Source organism: Rhipicephalus sanguineus, chromosome 1 (assembly GCF_013339695.2).
Source record: "Rhipicephalus sanguineus isolate Rsan-2018 chromosome 1, BIME_Rsan_1.4, whole genome shotgun sequence".
NCBI classification, from domain to species: domain Eukaryota; kingdom Metazoa; phylum Arthropoda; class Arachnida; order Ixodida; family Ixodidae; genus Rhipicephalus; species Rhipicephalus sanguineus.
In genome coordinates, this window is record NC_051176.1 from 51,805,974 (window position 1) to 51,827,328 (window position 21,355).

Consider the following 21,355-nt stretch of genomic DNA (forward strand, 5'->3'; position numbering starts at 1 on the left):
CAGGAATGTTTTGTACATTTCAGTGAAAGGGCACGTAATGATAGTGGGTAATGTTCCAGATACGAGGCACCATGCGCTTTCACGTACTGACAGAAGTGCCGTAGAAGGAAGCCCATCCTGTAGGATAACTTATGCGTCCTCAGCGCCTTGTAGCCGTTGTTCAACACGCAAGGAATGGTGTCTACGTTATGCAAACGTCGAACAACCGGGTGCGGCATGCGTGACGATGGCGTGTGGCGATGCAGGCCCATAAAATTGCGCGTTATAACAGTGACGTGTACCAAGGAAGGTAGATAGGCTTCACTGCAATTTAAACGAGTCGCGATGGTGCTGTTTATAATGCCGTTGCATTTTCGTCGGGCTACAAGAGCAGGCATTCGTATACATAGCTGACACAGGCGCAACGCCATTTTTACAGTACACGCACAATGCCTATAGATACTATGCACAGGCTTTCCTTCTTTCTTTTCGTTTTCTGCGTCTCGAGGCTTGAGCCAACGCATGACGAATGAACGAACGTACATGGTCAGGCAAGCATTTCCTCTCTCGAAACTGCATCAAGTTATCAGAGTTGAGCGTTTAATCGCCAAATAAAGCTGCTTCAGATGTAGCCCTGTAAAAAATGGGGTCATGCAGATGTAATTACGTGCTTCGGCAGCGGAATCGAAGCGCGAATTTAGAAGTCCGAGTGCGTATAAGCTCTCACGGAACGTACGAGTGGACTCGTCTTCCCGGCCACACACAGAGCAAAGGGAAGAGCTGCTCCAAAACGAGCAGCGGAATTCACCCTGCAGGCACCAACACACGCACAGGAAAAAAAAAAGAAAATCATATATACAGTGAACACGTAGCGGCTTCTTGCACGCTTCCCCGTAGGGGAGAGGAGCTTTGCCTTCCTCGAGTCGCGTACGCAGAAACGTTACGGTGGAGAGCAGAGATAACTTAAGTCATTTGCCTTGCAGCGTCGAGGTAGGTATATCGAGGAAGGAATTCAATATCGCTACCGAAAATATTCACTCTCAAAAAGACAATCCTCTGAGCACGTTTCGAGCCGACCGACCACTTATCACCCACCCTGGCATCTTTCGTCGTCGTAGGGAATCAACGACGCATCGAAGGCGGCGTTGCGGACGCTGTCCACACACGCACGTTCGCCACTTTCCTCTGCGCGCCGTGGTACATGTGGGCGGAGCACCACGCGAACCCAGCGAAGCACCACGCTGCGATCACAATTGCGCGCAATCGAGCTCGATAGAGATGGGCGTCCTCTCTGGCTATCGTCGGGAATCTGTTAGCTTTCCCTTTACTCGTCGAGGAAGGGATGTTTTTGGGTAAGAGCTCTTCTTCGTATTCGCCGGATCGAGAGAACAGCCGCGATTCCGAAAGAAGCACGCGCGAGTGAATTTTGTTTTTCCACGCAGTGATAATCTGAGATGTGACGTAACGCGCCCAGTCAGCGCTGGCGACAGCAAAACATGCAAACGGTTGCGAAGCAGCCGACTTATTTAGTTGCAAACTGCAGTCAAATCCAACCGTTCGACTTCCGTGTGGAAAGTGTCGTATTTTGAATGTATAACGATAACTGCTGTGAGAAGCACAAAAGAAAAGCCTGCTCGGTTTACATGCAGACAGTAACTACTGTAACTGCTTGTTTCCGTGTTAAGCGTTTTACTGCCACTTACGTGGCCGCTTTTAGAATAAAAAAATAAGGAAACTGCGATAACATTAAATGAAAAGCAATCCACGTTATTAAAACATATATGACCGTTTTTAGGATTCGCATTCAACCATTATAGAAGCAGATATCAATTGGGGTGCCTGGAAGGCATAGCCTCAACGCCGCAAGAAATAAATATAGCTTTCAGGTTTTCCATTGTTTGCTAAAACTTATTTTTGGAAATCCCCATGCTCCAGTGGCAATAGAGCTTTTAGCTGGATCATCGCTTAGAGGGCGATTGAAGATTTAGTTCGAGTAAATGTTATTTGCGTTAGTGACAGCTTGGGTATAAAACCCCTGTTTACATCTAATACGGCACGCACCTTCCGAATAGTTTTCAAATATTTAACAGCCGGATTTACCATCACTGTAAAACGGCGGTCACACCCTAGTGTTCATAATTTTTTTTTTCATTAAAATAGTGGGACATTTGGGAACAGAGAACCAGACCCTTCGCATCCACGGAACTGTTCAGAGGGCACGACTGATCGTCGAACAGCCGGTAAAGTCAGACACGACGATCGAAGTAGCCTGCTCCACTGCGTAAACTCTAGCATTTTATGCCTCTAATATAATATACAGGGTGTTTTTTTTAGACAATACAGATTTTGTTATAAAAAATCCATGACAGTAAGGCTCCTGTCGTTTTCGCACACGAACTCCGTCGAGGCGGAAATACTTTGCCGCAGTTAAATTGACACAGTTGTGACGAATTAACAAAAACTCGTTAATGAAGTTCTTAATTATTGACTTGAGGACACTTGTTTATAATACAAAGTTGTAGTGCGTGCCAATTTATGGCATACCTATTTTTGAGAAATCACAAGAGCTGCACGTATAGTTCGAGATACTCGTCATCGAATTTCAAGGGTGTAATCGAAACTTTTTCGAAATATTTCGGAAGCTTTGCGTTGGCTTTTCGCGCAACTGCGCATGCGTCGTATGTTAACAGCTTGCGGGCTCCCGTTAAGTGACCGAAATAGCGGGCCGCATACACTAACTTAGCGTACGCTATTCTAAAACTGCATCTAGCGTACGTACGTAAGAGCTCTAGCTACGTTTACGTTCTGCGCACGCGCAGTTTGGAGCACGCAACGCTAACGCTAAATCCTTGCGTTTGCTGTTTTCCGCTATAGGCGATGCGCGAAGCGCAGACGACGCCACCTGCCGCCATGGCTCGGAAGCGCTCGCTGGGCCCGGCGAGCAGTGTTCCCGCGAGCGTCTATACGCGAGTGCACGGATGGATATCTTTTCATCGTGATTTAACGATTCTGGCGGGCCTCAGCGATGTCGAAAAATACCTGATGTGTTGTCGGCTGCTCAAACACACACAAAAAATCGCCAGGAACGCACATCGACAGGTTTCCGGTGCTATTTCATGAGCGAAAGCGACGGCGGCGGTGGATTGCGGCTGTACGACGTAGAAGCTAAGCAATCGCGCTTTGTTTACGGCAGTGTTAGAACGATTACCGTGTTTTTATTTCTTCTTTTTTGTCGCTACATTTTCAGCGAACGCTACTACGTTTACACTTGGTCGCCTCGCCTGCATTGTAGACACTACAATTCACATGAGGTTGTTATTCCTGATAAGACGCGATACCTTGGCTCACTTGAAAAACGAATGGCGCGAAGCGCAATGCCAGAGAATGTAGGGCAGGTGACGGCTCCTTTAAAAAAGCGCCGTGGGATCACACGTGTGCTGTACGAAATCGACTGCATTCTACCTATTGATGGCACTGGAATGCGATCATCGGTGCAGAATGTTCGCTGTGCGCTTCTGCACCGATGATGACAAGCTTATCGTTTATTTTTTCACAAGTTTATCGTGCTGGTTTCAAAGTTTTACCAACGCTGACCCTTCACGTGGCCGACCCTGTGAAATCTATACGCCGGTGCGACAGCGCTCCCTCAAAATCTACTATATCAGCACATGGCACGTAAACGAAGCTACTGTGTCGAGAAAAAACATTGGTTCACGCGTCAACGCATGCAGGCGTTAGTGATCGGGACGTTATAAAGAAAGCGGTGTACTTACGATGAGCTCCACTTCGTAGGAGAAGCTTGTTGTCGATTGTCTGTGACAAACACTTGTCGCGTATGGGGACATTGTCGTCCCACACAGCTGTGACATCGGACCCATGTCCACTATTATAAAGTGCGGCTCCTTTGCGCACACTGTTGCCGCAAAAGTAATTATCTGGGACGCGCACAACCAGCGAATCGCACGCGCGCAAATGAGGCGTCTGCTACGCGACCCGCGGGCGGTTCCAACGGCCGCCGCTACGCGGCTTTCAGTGGCGCCCCTATAGGCGCTGCGCATCGCGGATACCAGCACTCGCTAAAGGTGCACGTTAAAGAACCCCAGGTGGTCGAAATTTTCGGAGCCCTCCACTGCGGCGTCTCTCATAATTATATCGTTGTTTTGGGAAGTTACATTAATAATAATAATAATAATAATAATAATAATAATAATAATAATAATAATAATAATAATAATAATAATAATAATAATAATAATAATGTCTGGGGTTTAACGCCCCAAAACCACGATATGATTATGAGGGACACCGTAGTGGAGGGCTCCGGAAATCTAGACCACCTGGGGCTCGTTAATGTGCACCTAAATCTAAGTACACGGGCCTCAAACATTTTCGCCTCCATCGAAAATGCAGCCGCCGCGGCCGGGATTCGATCCCGCGATCTTCGGGTCGCGAGCGCCATAACCACCAGAACACCGTGGCGGGGCTGGCTTTGGGAAGTTAAACCCCAACAATTATTATTAAATTCACTAAAACATCACGCAGTTTAGATTTACAACGATATCGCGAACGGTTGCAGCGGGAAATCGTACGAAAAGGGAACGTACCAACGAGGTTCTATACTTCACTGATGCGAGTACCAAGCGCGGTTCTTTCCCGCAGGGAGGCCAAGTAGTTTGTATGACTGTCATGTTGCAGCGTGCCACCGCGTGCGCGCACACGAGGAAGGAAAACTGATTTCACTGACTGATCTCGATCGCTCATTGTTTGCCTTCAATCAGCTGCGCAGGTTGCAGTGAATTGGTACAGGAGGTGAGAACGTCGTCCTGTTCTCACAAGGCGACAGAGTTATTTCCCATGATTAGTTCTTTAGGCACTCAACGCGCGTACGTTCAAGAAAAAAAAAACAATGCATGACGGAGGCACCCACGTTTATCCTGAGAACGGCCACGCAGTTGTATAAAGGGCCGGATTCGGTCTTTTGAACACGAAGGCAGAACGAACGGAGGAAAAAGAATATTTTCCGAGCTATGGAAATGCACCCGGGTGGTACAGTGGTACCTGCTGCTCCCTTCACGTCGATCGTAAAACGTTCGGCAATTTATATGAAGTAGACTTTTTCATCATCATTCAGCCTCCACTAAGGATAATTGCATATATAGGACGGCCGCCGCACTTTATCAACGGGAGGGCACATCCTGTATGTCCATGAACAACTGGTACCTCTTATACTATAGCTGTACGGCGGAAGCACGCATTATCCCCTTTAAACATAAAAAACAGAGGCTGCTGAAAAAACGAGAAAAAATAAAAATAGGATACGCTATGTAATACTACGCCGCATGTCAATTTGAGCGCTTACCGAACCTTAAACATTGAATTCCTAGCGCATTTCTTAACATAATTAAGAAACTTACACTAGGCATATCTGTGATATCCACTTGACTTTGCAGATGGGCAACTTCAATTCTACAATTCAAGTTCAAGCCCTTTTCGATTTTTCTTTCTCTTCCTCTCAAGGGTTTGAGTGTGCCGTCCTTTCTGGATACAATTCCTAGCCGCACTTCGCTTTTGCTCTTTGTATTTTAGTTGTGTGTGCGTATGTTTGCACAGTCATACTAATCATTCTTTCAAATAGTGCAATGATGTTGCCCCTAAAATATGTTTGAAGAACTAAGTGCGCTGGAAAATTGTCACAAAGCCGTTTTCGCAATTGTGTAGCTAGTTAACTTCGTATCTGTGAGGGCACGTGCATATTGGGGTCTTAATTACTGGGCTCTCCTTGCTCACTTGGGTTAAAGGATTGTGCCAATAGGTAACCATACATCGCGACAATATTCGGAATTAGTCAGTGTAAATACCTGCTTTTAATCTTAACTGACATTTATTTGAACCGGATCCTACGATATTCGCATGCCTGAAAGTTTAGTTTCAAGTGGTCTTCGAGGAAAGCGTTATCGCAGAGACTGAAGTGCTAATAGAATAGTTTGCAATCAGCATTAGATCTCGTATAATTCGTGTCCACTGGGCCTGAAGTATGGAGTTGTCTATACAGCCGTTTCCTACCGCAGCGGCTGAGAGTACTCGCCCTTCAGGGCTACCGTGCTGTTTGCCCGTGCAGCGTCAACGCCGCTGATGCATTGTCTGCGAAACTATACGGTAACGCACAACGGGGGTTCGTTACAGTCACATTCAACTGATGTGATTCATCTCCTAAAGCACAACAGAGGCTATATGAGCCGATATATGAAAAACACTTTATAAGTACAGAACTGAGGCACGTTGATTTTGTTATATACGGAATACGCCGTGGCCGCAAGCCGAAACAGCTATCTCTAGAGTTAATCTACATAATCGAACCCGCCACCAGTATAGACACTGAGCCGCCGCCACGGCTTGTTCCACATAGACAGACCAGATCTCCCCAGGTGATCGAAAGGGCTTAAGGGTCATACAAAGAGGTTAACTACGCAGTATTCCCGGTAGGCTACACTGTAATGGCAAAATAGCAAAGAATGATATACGGAAGAAAACTGAGAAGAACGAAGAAAAAGAAAGTCGGAGAAAATGAGCGAATGTTTCTGTAGGCGCCGCAGCAGAGTCTGTAACGGCACCACATAGTCACATTTAGTGTCGATGTCAATTGGAGATGCAGTTAACGTCGCATAGCCAGTCCACAGTGTCACGCTGCCGGAATTTGTCGCGCAGTCCGGTCCGTCGTAAGCAACGCAGCTCGCGCTGCACAGGACAGCGTCACGCGAAGTGTGCGATAAAAGTGCGAGAGAACAGCACGAGGCACAACTTCTCGCACATATTCCCGCATACAGGCTGGGCCAGCCGCGCGACACCGCGCGAGCACTGAATGCAAGCACGAGGCTCCTCAGTCTCAAGCCGGAAGTGTCGCGTAAATAAAGGAGTATTTCGTTTCAGCGCGGCATGCAAGGCGCGCGCGCGCACCGGCTGGTTTGCATACGGCCGCAATAAACTGTACGGGGCCGGCGGCCCGGCCGTGCGGCGCTCGCCAAACCCTTCCGCGTGCAGCACGTTGCCGCCATCGCGTTCTTGCTCACGTGCGCTAGAGTGTGGGCCTGCCGAAGTGCTGGACTCCTTTGCTTACTTTTGTTGGGCCCCCTTGCTAGCTGGTGTTGTTCTTGAAGGGCCCCTGCTTCCCAGGCCAAGAGCGAAGTGCCGCAAGAACGTGTACTAACGGAATTGTGGCGCCCACTGCACGCATAGACATAACTGCGGCGGGTAAACGCCCGGGCACCAAAACTGTCTAATCTGTCGACGGCACGTCAGAAAGGAGGCAGCTCTAAATTTCGGCACTGGAAACCCGCAGAAACGTAGTCCATTAGGCGTGTCGGCTTTTACGCGCGTATTAGGCACTGGTGTTTGCGATAATGATACACTGAATGGTGCAGACGAGTTGGATTGCAGCGGAAATCGGCCCTCCTGCGAAGTTTCGACGTCGCTTTTCACATGTCTGTCTGCAGGCACCACATGCCGAAATCGCAGCAGAAGTGAAGGCAAGCATTCATCCTCTTAAGTACAAGTAGCAACCTTCCATAATCTTGACGACTTCGTGCTGAGGCACGAGACTGAAATAACACGCAGGTGTTATTTCAAGCTCAGTTAGCTCGGCGTTTTGCAATGTTACTACTACTACTAATAATTTTTGTAGTGTGACGTGCCCAAAACCATGATATGATTATCAGGCATTTCGTAGTGAAGGGCTCCGGAAATTTCTACTGCTTGTGTTCCTTAACGTGGACTTAAATCAAGGAGGCTCGTGCACTTACACTGGCCTCAAGCATTTCTCCTTCATCGAAATGCGACCGCCACGGCCGAGATCGGACCCACGTCGTTCGCGTCAGCATTCGAGCACCGTATAACTACTGTACCACCGCGGCGGCTTGCGCTTTGCAAAATTTTCGAGCTTTGTATTTTTTTTCTAGTCTTTTATAAATGCGAGTATATGGAGGTCAACAAGCATCCATATTTATTGTGTATTCTACAGAGCCAGCTGTCTCCGTGAGGCCCATGGTTTCGTGACTCAGTAGCGCAATTTTTTGGGATAAGTGGTGTTGAAAGATCTTGCGTAAAAAGTAAATTACACTTTTTAACATACTTAGTGCTTTAACAGTGTCAATATGAAACTAAGGAAACATTAAAATTTTGGAGAAGAAAATACGAATATCACTCTCTCTCTCTCTCTCTCTCTCTCTCTCTCTCTATATATATATATATATATATATATATATATATATATATATATATATATATATATATATACACGTAGATGTTGACATGCGAGCCTCCCACAAAAAATTGCTGGCTACGTCACTGGTTCCAAGTATACTGTAGTAGCCACTACTAATTTTTTCGTTAATTAGGTTTAGCTAATTAGTTTTAATTGTTTTTAGCTCGACAAATACTCACTTAATCATTCAAATGCCATTTAGGCATATGCAGGCATGTTCGAAGGACATCTAATTGCGCTATTTTCAACAACGTACTAATTGCGTGCTCGCTTTTTTTGGCTAATAAAGAAAGCCCACGAAATCTGAAAAATGGCAGGTGACTAGACTGCAGCGCGCATCGGGAAGCAGCGCCCTCAAACAGCATCACTGTGAGGTAGAAAGTCAAGACTACGCTCCCACCTTTTGCGGGTGGGAGCGTAGTCACGTGTTATTTATCACATTTCGCGTGCTTTCTTTATCAGCCGGAAAAAAATGAGCACGTAATTAGTACGTTGTTAAAAATAGCGCCGTTAGATGTCATTTGAGCATGCCTACATATGCCTCATTGACACTTTAATGATTAGGTGAATATTCGTAGAATTAGAAAAATAATTGGGACTAATTAACTGAACCTCATTAACGAAAGAATTAGTAGCGGCTACTACAGTATACGGGGAACAATATGCACTAGGTGTGCTTCGCGTAACATTACTCTTTTTTAAAATCGTGCTGCGTGATATTTGGGACACCCTGCCTTGTATATGTAAGTACTCTTTAAGGAAATCCAAATTCTCCAGAATTAACCCGGACTCCTCTCCTGTGGCGTTTCTCGTATAACCGGAGCATGGTTTCGGCACGTAAAGCCGCAGAAATTGTTTTTAGGACATGTGATACAAACTGGACGCCATTCGGGAAAGTAATACATAACGTAGTATGGACTATGGACGGAGGCCGTAATCGCCTTTTGAATTCTAGCGCCAACACTGTGGCCGCATTCCGATGGGGACCGCATGCACGTCGAAGATTTGAAGTTGTTGAAAGATAATCCGAAGCAGTCCACCACGGAGCCGACCGCGCAGAATCCGCTACGCAGTTTAGAGTTTCCCCGGCCGTTGAACCAGTTCAACCCGACAATTTTTTTGTTCTTGTCGCTTTTAACTCAACTGCGGTACCTGCTTGGCGCCTTGGCGTCTGGTGACCGCGTGCGCCGATGCATTCTCCCCACTCGCCTGCCTTCAGCGCTGTTCCGAAACGACGTGCAACCCCTTACTTTCCTGTTAACGAGCGCGCATTCATTTTGTGTCTGCATTCAACACGAGTAACGATTCAATTGCAAACGCTCAATGATTTCGCGCGGCGTGTCTCGACACAACTAAAAGGCTCGCCCTTTAAGCGTCCGATAATTCGAACAAACCATTAAAAAAACCACGAAAAATAATAGTAATAAACAGGCAGACAAGAGAGAAAGAGACGGCAGGCTAATCCGCCGCGAATGCTCGTCGACGTGATCAGACTGCTAAGCGCGCGTTACATGCGGATTCGGGCTTTGAAGTATTCGCCGCAGCGTCAAGTAACACACGGATGTACTTCACCGCGTACTCGCATACCGGCGGTGCGAAGGAAACAGCCTGTCGCGCTCCTTATACCGCGTTGCATCTCGCGCATCCTCGTTCCACCGATGCTCCCCGAGGCGTTCCTCTTCAACAACGAGGCTCGTTTATCGGGGAGCTAAGCATAGGCGCGCACACGGTCGTCGCACACATCTTCTGCGGACGCGTGCGTTCGGTAATCGTCCGAACACTCGCCATGTTCCAATTCCGTGCCCAGACGAGCGCGCATGTATACACGTTGTGTACAAGCAGATGAGGCTCCGGCATCTATGAAGCTATGCGAGCGCATCTTGGTTGTTTTGGACGTGTTTCCCGGTTCGTTAGAGCGTGGAAGCACTTCGCGGCAGTCGACCACGGCGCGGCAAGTGGCGCTCTCGCATTAGCGTGGCTTCGGCCTTGAATCTCACTGTGGTAGAAACCACGCGCGCGCTTTTGCCGTTGGGGCCCGCGCCCATTTCGACTCGCTTGTCCCAAATTCGCGCGCGGATGTTGCAAGGGTCCAGTTCGCACGCGCCCGACTCGGCGATCACGTGTGTATTTATACATATGCTTCGGGCTTCTCAGTCTTTTCGCAGGCAGATTAGTGCATTCCTTGTTTTTCTTGTAATGGGGCGGAGCGACGTTCGGCTAAGTGAGGAGTCGTGCTGCGCGGTTAACCGATGAGGAAATGCGAAGACTACCTTGACGACAAAACGCGAGCCACTTGCGCAAAGATATGGTAGTCTTTTTTATTGTAAATGAGTTCGCTTAATATGCGGTCTCAAAGAAAGGCTTGTTATTTCGCAACGTGGTGACATAACGCCTATCATTTCGCCTGCTTTTTTACATTCCAGATAAGGCAGCGGTCGCAGAGCTAGAGGCGAGAGACGGGACGACTTAGCGCTACAGCTGTTATGTGAGTAGTATCTGCCGTTTCGGACGACACACACGCACACACACACACTAAATATGATTGGTCATTATAGATATGGATGCATAGCTAGAGATGTGTCAGATATTCGTAATACTGCTCGAACATATCGCCTAATCCGGATAGTGATATTCAAGTAAACGCTGCTGCTCTATTACGCCCTTCATAGTTGAATTTTTTTGTCTTGCGTAAGCTTAAATAGACGTAATACTTCAACACGTAATACACGTAATACGTACACTCTTAATCTTGTTCCACATAGGTTCCACTTAACACAGTGTTCGAGGTGAGTTAACCGTAACAGACATGGGTCTTATGTGGAACTGGGTTGATTCACGTGCTTTATCCGGAACATTAGCTGCTTTTTCTTTTAGTTTTTGCTTAGTTAAGTGGAACAGGTCGTATTTAACCTAAAGCAACGATTGGTTCCAGTTACCGAATGGCGTGCTTTGCCACTTGTTCCACTTAAGACGCTGAGGCAACGTCGTATCTGGATCGTGTGTTCCATACATATACTTAATGCGCATATGTGTAGACTTTAATCAAGGACGTGACGAGTCGGCCAGTGTGGTGTGCCCCGAGACCGCATGCGCAATTCCTCATGTTACACCTAACGTATACTTCAGGTATAATCAGATATAATACGAATACATATACATGTGGTAAAGATCCCCACCCAAGCACTCAGCACAGATGGTTAACCAGCGAACCTTAAACGGTGCGGCCCCGATGTTTATTACGGGGTTAATCCCGTCGACTCCTTAAAGCCTTTCTTCATTATTAGTCACGTCTGTCCAGAAATTTTAATTGGCGTTTGACGCCCGTGTGTTCCCTTTTTCATATTCAGTGGACCAGTGGTGACTATAGCTTGCCCACTTTCTGTGGCACATAAACGTTAGCAGTTCTTGCGTACATATATACACAGGAAGGACTACTTTTGGCTTCACCTAGCCATATTCAACTTCGCAGAAAAACTCATAAATTTAAGGGAAAAATCATCAATTTAGGAACAAGTGAATAGGCTTAATAATTTGAGCGCTTGGCAGCATCTCCCATGCATAGCCGTGCAGCTTATATTTCTGAGCGCTGAATTTTCCACTTCATGAAGGCTACATAAGAATAGCAACATGCGGAGACGTTACTGCATTGCGGATGCATGCCAGAGCGAACATCTATGTCCATGGATGCCAGCTAGTTTACTAGCCAACGCGATGACTTATTTAAATTTTGACAATTTCATACTGCCTTTTCAGCTGGTAATCTTGATCACATCTTACTTCATTAAGATTACTTCCCGTTCGCTAGAATTGTGCAATAATGTGCGCTCACGCTCTATTTTTTTCTTCGAGATTATATCGGAGAAAAAATAGATTATCTACGCCTTTCGCCTTTTTAAGCTTGACGACTTGTACACATAAAATTATAGTATACAAAAAAAAAAAACGCCGTGGATTTCTCATCTCCGCCGACGTAAGTAAATTGTTATACCAGTTCTCACCTTTTTCTCTTTCCTTCACATTATATAGAAAACAGAAGCTCTAAATACAAAAGCCAATAAGACACACCGTTTCCAGGTTAATGGGGACATGAACTACACTTTTGATAAATGGCTTATGTCGTATCTGCCTCAAACGGTCCTTCGTGCATGTATTTATACTCATTTTGAATGTTTAGCCGCGTGGCAATGCAAGCGAATAAAAATGAGAAAAAAAAACTTAATTAAACCGTGATAGGGTAACCTGCCTTTCGCAGTCGTGCCTTCTACAAAAAATACAACGTGCGCGTCCGTACGAAGACTAAGCTACATTCAGCGCACCCCTTTCTCCGATTACGAAACCACTACAGTGCTGCAACGAACCAAAGCACACCAAGATCTGGCTGACGCCGGAAAAGAAACGACTGCAGCGCCGCCGTGTCTCTCTGCAGCGCATTTTGTGAGAAAAGAGCGCGCTATAGCCGACAAGCGTTTACTAGCGGAGCGTTGTGGAGGCTACAGAGTTACGGTGCCAAATACTTCGCTAGTTCCACTTACTGAGACACAGCACTATAGAAGCAATAGAAGCCTGCCCGAGCCTGCCGCTGCTGCCGCCCCGCCGTTTTCTGTGCCGGTGAACGTGCGTGCTTTGTCGAAGATTCGATCACGCTTGTCTACATAGTTCTGGATATTCTTGGACCATCGTTCACAAGTTTTTCTGTTTACGCTCCTGGCGTTTCATTCAGCGGTCACTTCAGGTGAGTGGTGAACGTTTATACTGCTTCTAAATTAGTGACGAGTCGGGGAATAAAAGGGGATCCCCGGCATGCTTTCCGCCATTCTGCCCGCTGGCTTTCAGCTCGTAATGTTTTGTGTGGCTTCAACTTTTAAACGACCGCAGCATGATGAAAGAAGTTTATGCGTGTTGTAGAAGGCTGCGTGAACGCACAGACAATTGTAAATAGCGTATTTGTAGCCCCATGTAGCTCTTTTATGTGCAAAATCAGCTGAGAAATTGCGAACTTTAGAATGCCATTGACGGCAGGGAGAGTGTTCCGGTTAGGTGTGCGCAGCTGTGAACTCGGGTCACTGAGAGGTTTGCTATATTAAACAGTTCTTGTAGGGGAGTTTCAGTGAATGACATCGTTTGCTTCCATAATAGCGCTCGTAAGCGAGCTAGCAGAATTCGCGCTGGCCTTTCTTGCATTCCTGGCTGACCTCGGCAGTCTTTCTAGCGAAATGGTACGCATCGCGCTCAGAGACTTCATGACTACATTTTTTTGTGAGAAAAGAGCGCGCTATAGCCGACAAGCGTTTACTAGCGGAGCGTTGTGGAGGCTACAGAGTTACGGTGGCAAATGCTACAACGTAGTGCTCAGCGTAGTGTTTGATGCGAGGTTCGACCTTTTTATTTGGCGTGGTATCGTTTGGTGCAACTGCTGCTGCAATCTCTTCAAAAAGCGCTCGAGCCTAGCGCGAACTTATCTGAGAATAATAACCGAAAATCATTTTTTGTAGCTCTACTTCCCACACAACCAAGATACGTTTTTAAAGCATTCAGTTTTGTTATGTGAACATGTTATGGCCCACTACAGCTAACGTAATAACGAACTCGCTGTGGCGGTACCGACTAGAGCAGGGGTCGGCAAACTTTTGAGGCAAAGGGCCGAGTGGCACGAAGTCGACACGGCGGGTCCGGACGGCATGTCTAAGGCGGGGAGGGGGAGGGAGGGGGGTGCCAGAAAACTGGTGAATTTACAATAATGTACAAAATTGAAGTAAAAATCATGTTTATTTTCAGCACGCATGTCACGAGGTTGCAGTTTACAAACATACGCTAACAGCAAAAACCTCATTTAAGGCCAACACTACCATGTCGACCTCCATAAAAGAAGTGACGATGTAGGAGAGGGGGGGGGGTCCTCGCGTCGAGTTGGGGGGTCGTCGCGTCGTACCGGGGGCCGCATCATACTGTCCCGTCTAGACCTTTGTTCACGCAGGCTTGCCAGTTTCTTCACAAAATTCTGTTGGCCGATCAGTGCAAAAAATAATGTGCGACAATGTTGTTCCTAAAATGAACGACTGAGGCAGCTTCTGGAGATGCCGGGTTTTTTGAAAATAGTCAATATTGTTCAGTTTTTGAAGCAGGTATTCTTTGTTTGCCTTGTTATGGTCATGGAATTTTTTTACTCAAATTTGAACTGTTTTGTTTTGAGGGAGACAAGCCATGAAACAGTCACATCTAAAAAAAAGTTTTGACTGCTTTGGCCTGTGTATGTATACGAGCATGGCTGCATTTTTTATTGTTTCTCGCGCTGTTATGCTTCCTTGCCGTAACAATTGTCCTACAATTTCTTAATCAGCATTGTATTTGGCTATTGTTAGGCTCTTTCATTAACGGCTGCATCTGGCAAGTATTCATTATTTTGTTGAGTGGATTTATGTAAGTTCCGTGCACAAAAAGTGTGTTTGGTTATTAATAATTTGAGAAAGTGTTTCATCATACTCTCAGCTGTATTTATCTTTCGTAGTTTAAGTCAAACATTTGGAGCCTAAGTAAAACTTGACCAGTGAAAAGCTGTCTCTGTAGTATTCATCCATATATCATTGCTTGTGAAAATACTTCTGTTGATAAACGTTACTGTTAACATTTTTCAGATGTCTTGTTTTAAAATAAAATGACTATGAACTATTATTTAATAATTTGTGTCACTTATTGTGTTTATTATTCCATGCATAGGAAACCACCAGGGAACCTTGTCGGAAGTGGGATAAAAACTTCCCTCTTTCTCTACGTGCTTAAATCCACTGCTTCATGGCCAAGAAATGCTTACTATGGCACGCCGCCGCATGACAGCACACCTAATAGATGAAGTCACTGAATTGCTGGAGTGAGTAAAAATTGCATAACTTGTCCTGGGAGGCGTAGTCATAGTTAATGCACTTCTTGAGCATTACACAAATTCTGTTTCAGGTAGAACAACTTGATTGAAAGCTCTAACCCTACTGCCGGAAGGTGGAACTACTGTGCCTTTGCAGAAACTCTACATGAAGCTTATCCACGAATGGTATGGAAAGAAAAGGAACTTCAGCAGCTTGGATGGGTGAGCTTGGTTGAATCATTCCTGCCCGTTGTTATCAAAAAGCGTTAGTTGCTTTGTTTTTTAAATGAAGTGGCTGCGTGATCACAACAGCTGTCATGAAGCACAGTGAAAAATCAATTTAATGTTGCAGCTATATCTTGTTCAACGTGGTGTTCTGCTGCCGAAAATTGGCCGCAGCTTCAGTATATAGTGAACACCGAATATATTTGAAAGTGCTATTCTGGCATGTAACGATGAGAAAATATTTGGTTTCTTGGCATTTCCAAAAAGTTGTCACAAAATAGCAGCTTTTTTATGTTAGTATTTAATATATGTTCTTTTGCAGATTGGGTTCATGCATTCAGTCAGCAGCTCAAGAAAAACCCGGAAATTACGAATTAAACCACATTTTGCACTGACCTTTAACACTTCTGAACTAACAACTGATATCTCGTGCGCTGAAGCACAGCGTGAGCTAAGGGTGAGGGCCACAATTTTTAGCCAGTCCTGCCGGTCATTTTCATTTGCTCTGAGAAAAATTTTTGGTTTCATGTTAAGTGAGCACTGCACGTATACCATTGTTTCTGCAGATGCATTAGTGGCATGCATCTTGGATGCCATTGTTTGAATAATTATTGTGACCTAATTCACGGGTATTTGTGGCATAGCACTTACGCAATATTTCTTACTGATTCACAGGCAATTTCAGAAACTGTCACAGACCCAGATCGAATTGATCTTTCAAGAATGAACATGCTGCTGCGTGCAACCATTCAAATACGGCAGCAAAATCCAGTTGAGGAGCTCCCTGTATACCTTCTGAATGCAGCTGTGGTAAGCATATCTCCATAAACATGTAACATTATGCATGTATGGCTTCACATTTGTGAATTGTCTTTTTCTTAAGCTGCTACTGAACGAAATGTTCTTCCATTAAATTTTCATTTCACTACTGAAAAACAGCAGCGTTCACACCTTTGTCCGCATGCTTTTTTCAATGCACAGACTCCTGAGTATACATGCTTAGTGCATAGTACATTTGCAAAGCACGGTGCATGAAAAGCAAAAGGCGGGAAACATCACTAGAACAGGCCAAATCCCAGTGATTCGTACAGTTATGCTGTAAGCAAGAGAGCAAAAAAACATAGATTGAACGTAACCGTTTTTCGCGAAATATAGATTGTTGAAAAATGGGGCTTCTATTACAAAGTAGGTAAGCTTCACTAATTTAAAAAGAGCTCATGGAAGTTTTCAATGTGCCCAAGAACAAACCACCTTAACTCAAAAACTTATACACTGCGTGTTTCTTAAGACATTTATTTTATGAAAAGCTATGTGCGTATTGAATGTGACATTTGAGTGCCGTGTGTACTGTCTTTTCAGTTGGCATGGAGGTTGAGATTAGGTTTGGGCCATCATTGCGCCCTATGGAAAGGGAACTTCATAGAATGCTAGAAAAGGTCAGCTTGAGCAGCTCTGTTCATATTGACAGCTACCTACGTCCTAAAAAATCAGAATTTCCTTTAATATCTATGGTGAGCACCTGGGAGGAAACATAAATAAGGTGGCATTAATTCATTGCACAGAGGTGCTTAATCCTTTCTGGGAACAATGGCTAATAAAAATATAATGCCAGTGAGCACACCAAAGGGGCTTTGCTACAGATAAGTTTGATATTCAGAACAGCTTAAACATACTTAAAAACACTTTAAACTAAATGGTCCTTTGCAGTCCATTAAGTTTTATGGTGTATGATGAAAAATAGCGCGAATAAGCGTAAGACAAGACGAAGAAGGCTACAGCACAAGCGCATACTGACAACTGAACTTTTATTAGAAAGACGAAAATATATAGGAAGCCAAACCACATGTTCACCACGAACAGAGCCAAAACCCCCAGATGTGCGCATCCAGGTATCTTATCTCTGCCTTATTTAGCAAGGGAAGGCTTTGCCACACAGTCATCTCCAACTTTCAAAATGAAAAAAAAAAAAAAGCTTCAACGTACTCACGTGTTGTCTGGTGTTTATCACGTGCGACCACTTTGGCATCACAGAAGCGAGGAGTTCACCTACACTCACGGCAGTGCAGGGCCAAATTTGACGAAGGCTGACCATTGAAAGATCGACGGTGATCTTGCAGGCGCGCATTCAGACAGCGGCCTGTCTGACCTATGCAGCATTTACCGCACGTGAAAGGCACCTGATACAAAACTCCCTTGACACAAACCGAAGGGCTGTCCCTGTGTTTCACCTTACATTCATGCCATTTCTGCACAGTGTTTCCCATCCCTTTCTTGCACGGCGTTTCCCATCGTCTCAAGAAGGTTGGTGCTAGATATGATATTGATGTTGTTTTTTCGGCTAAGAATAAGCTTGGTAGAGTATGCGCCGCGGTTGAAAGGAAGGTGGACAGGACTGCGCAGAAATGGCATGAATGTAAGGTGAAACACAGGGACAGCCCATCGGTTTGTGTCAAGGGAGTTTTGTATCAGGTGCCTTTCTCGTGCGGTAAATGATATATAGGACAGACAGGCCGCTGTCTGAATGCGCGCCTGCAAGATCACCGTCGATCTTTGAATGGTCAGCCTTCGTCAAATTTGGCCCTGCACTGCCGTGAGTGTAGGTGTACTCGCTTGTCTGATGCCAAAGTGGTCGCACGTGATAGGGACCAGACGGCACGTGAGCTCGTTGAAGCTTTTTTTTTTTCATTTTGAAAGCTGGAGATGACTGTGTGGCAAAGCCTTCCCTTGCGTTAAATAAGGCAGAGATAAGATACCTGGATGCGCACATCTGGGGGTTTTGGCTCTGTTCGTGGTGAACATGTGGTTTGGGCTTCCTATATATTTTCTTCTTTCTAATAAAAGTTCAGTTGTTAGTATGAGTTTGTGCTGTAGCCTTCTTTGTCTTGTCTTACGTTTGTTCGCGCTATTTTCATTCATCATGAATTACCAACTCGCCAAACAGTCTAGTCTTCTAAGTTTATGGTTTATGGGGCCTGTCATAAATGTATAAAGTTGCCCTGAATAACAATAAGTAAAAACGTAACCCGCTAATAAGCTTTTTTTCCCCACATTTCTTGTTGTTATTCAGTGTAGATTTGCCACATGTGACTGAATATATTTTATTATTTGAGGAGGTTAATGTTTATCTGCAACCTTTAAGAGTGACTCAAAACAGTGCGCTTGTTATATTATGGTGGAAATGTTATAAAACTGCTAAATGATAAGGCTTTACATTGGGATGCAATAAACTTCTTTTAGGACCAGCATGATACCAGCAAGCTTCTTCTAGGGCCGTGTGTTATCATGGAACCTGGATCAGAAAGAATTGTATGCAAGAAACAGACTGTGCGCCTTGTGCCTGGATGTTCCGTTGAACGTGGACTGATTCTGTGTTTGACTTTTTGTTTCATACTTGATCTGGTATCCGCATGCGTTTGGACAAACTTTAGGGTTGTTGCAAACCATCCTAGTAAAGAGCAACACATTTGAGCAATGCTTTATGTGACATCGGCTGAAAGCTTTGTTGAAGCAGCTGAATAGCTGCCTCACGAGGACAAGCCACAAGGCTGACCTGGCTGAAAACTGAATATGCAGGTTTCGTGTTCATTCCAAGTGTGATGATGTTCATCGTACTGACTTGTGTACTATAGTTTACTCATGAGTTTCTAGTCTGGCCTTGCATTGCCTGTATGTGCTGTACTTGTCTCCATCTCACCATGCTGCAAAAGGTTTTCTGCAAAATAAAGGAGTCAAAAGTGTTTTCCACACATCTTACTGATGTTGTACTGCCAGCCGGAATAGCAGGCCTTGTTAGCAGTACTGTTATGCTGCGAGTAGTATTTCATAGGGTTGAGTGCCATCAGCAATAGGCTTCAGCTTTCAGATCATGCCCATGTGAAGCATGGGCGAAAGCTATCACAATTGTAGCCTCACATAGATTTTGTAACATTGCGATTTCTTTTAATATATATATATATATATATATATATATATATATATATATATATATATATATATATATATATATATATATATATATATATATATATATATATATTGTGGTGATGAAGAACGGCGCAGAGCACTAGCGCGCGATCGGCTTGTGCGAGGAGGAGAAAGACGAGGCAGAATAGAACAGCCGGCCTATTGAACAGGCGTTGTGTCTATGTCTCTCGTTTATCTGCATTACAATGGCGCAGTCGTCGAAACCCAAGCCTTAAGGCCCACACCGCTTGTGCTCGTGCGTCATCGGTGTTCCAGAGCCGCCATTCAAGGAAAGCCGTCCGCGCTTCCTCGGCCATGGAACCGGCCTACCTGCCGCCGCACCAAGCGCTGTTCCGGGACGGCGTCCATGCCTCCTCGGTACCTGTCAACCTGCCAGCGCTGATAGCACCGTCTGGGGACGGCGTCCAGGCCTCCTCGGCGGCTTTACTTCAGTGTACAGACGCCGCGCTACCGGTTCACGACCTCACGGCGCCCGGGATCTTTTCTGAGAACGCAGCTCACGCTTCCAAAGGTATGGATCGAGTAGCAAAGAGTCTACCATTATCTGAGCCGCCAAGAGACGCCGTCCACGCTCCCTTGGCCGTGGATCTCGCCGGCGTGAGTACTGCGACCGCCGCATACTCCGCGGCCGTGATTTCCTGCTCATCGGGCGCCTCACCCGACAGAGTCGCGGAGGTCTGGCATGCCTTCACGCAACTGTCTAAGCAGCTCGACGTCCTGGCGTCGACCAACTCCGTGTTCGCATCTACCGCTTCATCATCGGCTGTTTGGGCAGTGCCGGAGTTCCGAGGCTTCCAGGACGACGCTGCCCTGTGGATTGAGGCCATCAATTCTTTCGGCTCTCGCCATGCCTGGCACGACAACCAAAAATGGCTGGTGGCTATAGACCGCCTTCGCGGTGGTGCCGAGGCATGGCACAAGTACGAAGGTGTCAAGCAACGTTCCTGGACCGAATGGAGTGGCAGGATCATTGCTGTTTTCGGCCGGATCGACGTTACACCACCAGCTCCACGATATCAAGCCACACACCGCCAAACGCGGCCACTTCTAACCGTGCAGGTCCACGTGCTCGGAATCGGCGAGCTTACGGCTCTTGTGCAAACTGGCGCTCCACGCACGGCGCTGCACCGACGCCATGCCCCAGCGAACCTCCAACCATGGCATGAGGCACCCCTGCGTGGCCTCGGTGGTTGCGCATTTCCTGTCGGGGCGCTAGACCTGCACCTCCAAACCGAAGCCGGGAGCAAGTTCCTGGCTGGCGTTCCCGTCTTCGAGGACCTGCCCGCTGATATGATCCTAGGGGCTGACTACCTCCTCTCTGGCGAAGTTCGCCTCATCGTAGATTCTTCTGGAGTCAACCTCAGCCACTTGACTCCAAGTACCGCATCATTCCAATGCTCCCAAGTCGACAGACCACAACCCGAAGTGTCTGCTGACACCAAAAGCACCTTCTGTGACCAGGCGGACAAACATCTGCTGGCTTCACGGCATTCACTGGCAGAGGGTGCGAACGCTTCGCTCAAGAAAGCCAATACGGAGACTATCGATGCGACCCGAGCAGACGTAGCCGGCATCGGCCATTCCGGAAGCCTTGCGCTCCAGGCCGACGGAGCCAGTATCGACCATTCCGGCAGCCCCACGTGCGAGTCTGCTGACGACGGCAAGTGCTCTGCTCTGGCACCTGGTACACCACCTGAGCGCCGCGCGGATCAGGACGAAGTGGCTCTCGCCGTCGTGGGATGCTCCACTGACCAGTCGGACGGCGACCAGCTCGAACAAAGTAGTGAGATGCCTTCGAAAAACTTCAAGAATTCCGACGTGGAACGAAGCTACGGGGGCGTTCACGTGCACGGACGCGGTTCGGAGACACCAGAGACCACCTCTTGTCCTTGTTACCGCAGAACGAACGATTGCAGAAACAGCAACGCAGACGCTGCTACGCCGAACCACGACCACGCTCCACAGCTTGTCCAAGCTTGTACGCATTCTTCGCTGTGCAAGTATTTGCCTGCCCAGCGCGCAAACGGGGATGGAGACCAGCGCCCCAAACTGCT

General features: G+C 46.4%; 2 long non-coding RNA genes across 2 annotated transcripts; both read left to right on the forward strand.

Moving 5' to 3' along the window:
- Positions 1 to 12,912: 12,912 nt before the first annotated feature.
- On the forward strand, positions 12,913 to 15,309 carry LOC119385350 (uncharacterized). Its single transcript, XR_005182167.2, has 3 exons — positions 12,913 to 12,968; positions 14,951 to 15,101; positions 15,185 to 15,309. It is a non-coding gene; the product is annotated as an uncharacterized LOC119385350 (long non-coding RNA).
- A 423-nt stretch (positions 15,310 to 15,732) lies between these two features.
- LOC125756987 (uncharacterized) lies at positions 15,733 to 19,046 on the forward strand. The gene is made up of 3 exons (XR_007414975.1): positions 15,733 to 15,774; positions 15,993 to 16,127; positions 18,555 to 19,046. It is a non-coding gene; the product is annotated as an uncharacterized LOC125756987 (long non-coding RNA).
- The last annotated feature ends 2,309 nt before the right edge of the window (positions 19,047 to 21,355 follow it).